This window comes from Pristiophorus japonicus, unplaced genomic scaffold (genome assembly GCF_044704955.1).
Source record: "Pristiophorus japonicus isolate sPriJap1 unplaced genomic scaffold, sPriJap1.hap1 HAP1_SCAFFOLD_207, whole genome shotgun sequence".
NCBI classification, from domain to species: Eukaryota; Metazoa; Chordata; class Chondrichthyes; family Pristiophoridae; genus Pristiophorus; species Pristiophorus japonicus.
In genome coordinates this window covers 482,501-485,000 of record NW_027251767.1, presented here as the reverse complement: position 1 = coordinate 485,000, position 2,500 = coordinate 482,501, and the positions used below count along the sequence as shown (strand labels likewise).

Here is a 2,500-nt window from a genome sequence, read left to right as displayed (position 1 = left end):
TTCAGATTATGAGACTGACGCGCTGCCTACTGCGCTAAGAAGGCACTTGCCTGGTTAGTAACTGAAGAGTGTGACCAACTATGTTCGCTTACGTGGCATTCAAAGCCAGAATGCAAAGATTGCCATAATGCTCGAGCCAGGCAGGAGCCGAACATGCAATCTTCTTATCCGTAGTCAGATGCGTTATCCATTGCGCCGCTGGCCCAGGCTGTGAAAAATAGCTGCGACATCAGCAAGTACACAGGACGAGCAGCATTAAAAGGCATGCGGCAGACAATCAGCAAAGATAGGCACCTCTGCCGCTTCCCTTCGATTGACAGGTGGGGAGCGGAGCAGTGCAGTAGAAAACAAAGCAAAGCAAAGTCGTCCTTAGGTGGTTGGTTGCACTCCGGCTTGAAGCAGTGAGCATTCTTTTGAAGTAAGTATGTGTGTGGTAAGTCGCAATTCGCTGAAGGCAGAGTTCTTAATATGATGAGCAGTTTACAGCTGAACATGTTGCAGCTGAGGCACAGGACAGTGCCTTCACCGTTTTGCTTGAACACTTGCATGTGTGTGTCAGCAGGGAGTGCCTTTGAGAAGCAATGCATGTAAAGAGCCAGCATTTTCTTTCAGGCAAAGCCTCAGGCAATTGCACTTTCTTTCAGGCAAAGCCTCAGGCAATTGCACTTTCTTTCAGGCAAAGCCTCAGGCAATAGAAGTCATTTGTCCATCAGTCAGACAGGGCTCTCGCCTGCTCCCTCACGCTCGTGGCGGCTGCGACGTTGCGCTCAACTCGCTTCCCTTGCGCAGGCTCGAGCTCTTCTCGGCGTCTTTCACCATATCCATGGCTTCCAGTCCTGCCCTTGCTCGCCTGCTATTGCTCAGTAACGTCGATCGGAGCAAAGCATTGAAAGTGTTCAGGGAGCAGGCCAACCTGAAGCAAGAGATTTCTACTGGTCGTGGAACAGCGAGGAGGCAAGTGATAAGGGGCTAGTCAGATGCAAACTGGGAGATAATGCCAGACATAAATGGGGAATTAGCTCAAATGGTGGAGCGCTTGCTTTGCATGTGAGAGTTAGCAGGATCAATACCTGCATTCACCACTATTCTTTTGGCTCGGGTAATTGTTCAGAAACAAGAGTTGTGTCAGGTGTGGTGTGAGCCCATCTGCTTCTGAAGGTCACCGCAGGCTGAGGGACATCAAATCCTTTGATGTGCTATCGCAGCAAAACTTCCTGATTTTTGCATGAATGCAGCTGAAATGAAAGAAGGAGAAAAGTCTATGCAAGTATTAATGCCTTCTCTCAGGATTGAACTCAGGACCTTCAGATTATGAGACTGACGCGCTGCCTACTGCGCTAAGAAGGCACTTGCCTGGTTAGTAACTGAAGAGTGTGACCAACTATGTTCGCTTACGTGGCATTCAAAGCCAGAATGCAAAGATTGCCAAAATGTTCGAGCCAGGTCGGAGCCGAACATGCAATCTTCTAATCCGTAGTCAGATGCGTGATCCATTGCGCCGCTGGCCCAGGCTGTGAAAAATAGCTGCGACATCAGCAAGTACACAGGACGAGCAGCATTAAAAGGCATGCGGCAGACAATCAGCAAAGATAGGCACCTCTGCCGCTTCCCTTCGATTGACAGGTGGGGAGCGGAGCAGTGCAGTAGAAAACAAAGCAAAGTCGTCCTTAGGTGGTTGGTTGCACTCCGGCTTGAAGCAGTGAGCATTCTTTTGAAGTAAGTATGTGTGTGGTAAGTCGCAATTCGCTGAAGGCAGAGTTCTTAATATGATGAGCAGTTTACAGCTGAACATGTTGCAGCTGAGGCACAGGACAGTGCCTTCACCGTTTTGCTTGAACACTTGCATGTGTGTGTCAGCAGGGAGTGCCTTTGAGCAGCAATGCATGTAAAGAGCCAGCATTTTCTATCAGGCAAAGCCTCAGGCAATTGCACTTTCTTTCAGGCAAAGCCTCAGGCAATAGAAGTCATTTGTCCATCAGTCAGACAGGGCTCTCGCCTGCTCCCTCACGCTCGTGGCGGCTGCGACGTTGCGCTCAACTCGCTTCCCTTGCGCAGGCTCGAGCTCTTCTCGGCGTCTTTCACCATATCCATGGCTTCCAGTCCTGCCCTTGCTCGCCTGCTATTGCTCAGTAACGTCGATCGGAGCAAAGCATTGAAAGTGTTCAGGGAGCAGGCCAACCTGAAGCAAGAGATTTCTGCTGGTCGTGGAACAGCGAGGAGGCAAGTGATAAGGGGCTAGTCAGATGCAAACTGGGAGCTAATACCAGACATCAATGGGGAATTAGCTCAAGTGGTAGAGTGCTTGCTTTGTATGTGAGAGTTAGCGGGATCAATACCTGCATTCACCACTATTCTTTTGGCTCGGGTAATTGTTCAGAAACAAGAGTTGTGTCAGGTGTGGTGTGAGCCCATCTGCTTCTGAAGGTCACCGCAGGCTGAGGGACATCAAATCCTTTGATGTGCTATCGCAGCAAAACTTCCTGATTTTTGCATGAATGCA

At 49.7% G+C, this 2,500-nt stretch overlaps 2 non-coding genes across 2 annotated transcripts in view; both read right to left on the bottom strand.

Moving 5' to 3' along the window:
- trnam-cau (transfer RNA methionine (anticodon CAU)) overlaps positions 1 to 44 on the bottom strand; it is a 73-nt gene extending 29 nt beyond the window's left edge. The window contains exon 1 of the tRNA in view: positions 1 to 44. This exon is cut by the window's left edge and continues 29 nt beyond it. This is a non-coding gene — a tRNA (tRNA-Met).
- Positions 45 to 1,274: 1,230 nt separating this feature from the next.
- trnam-cau (transfer RNA methionine (anticodon CAU)) lies at positions 1,275 to 1,347 on the bottom strand. The gene has a single exon. It is a non-coding gene; the product is annotated as a tRNA-Met (tRNA).
- Between the last annotated feature and the right edge of the window lie 1,153 nt (positions 1,348 to 2,500).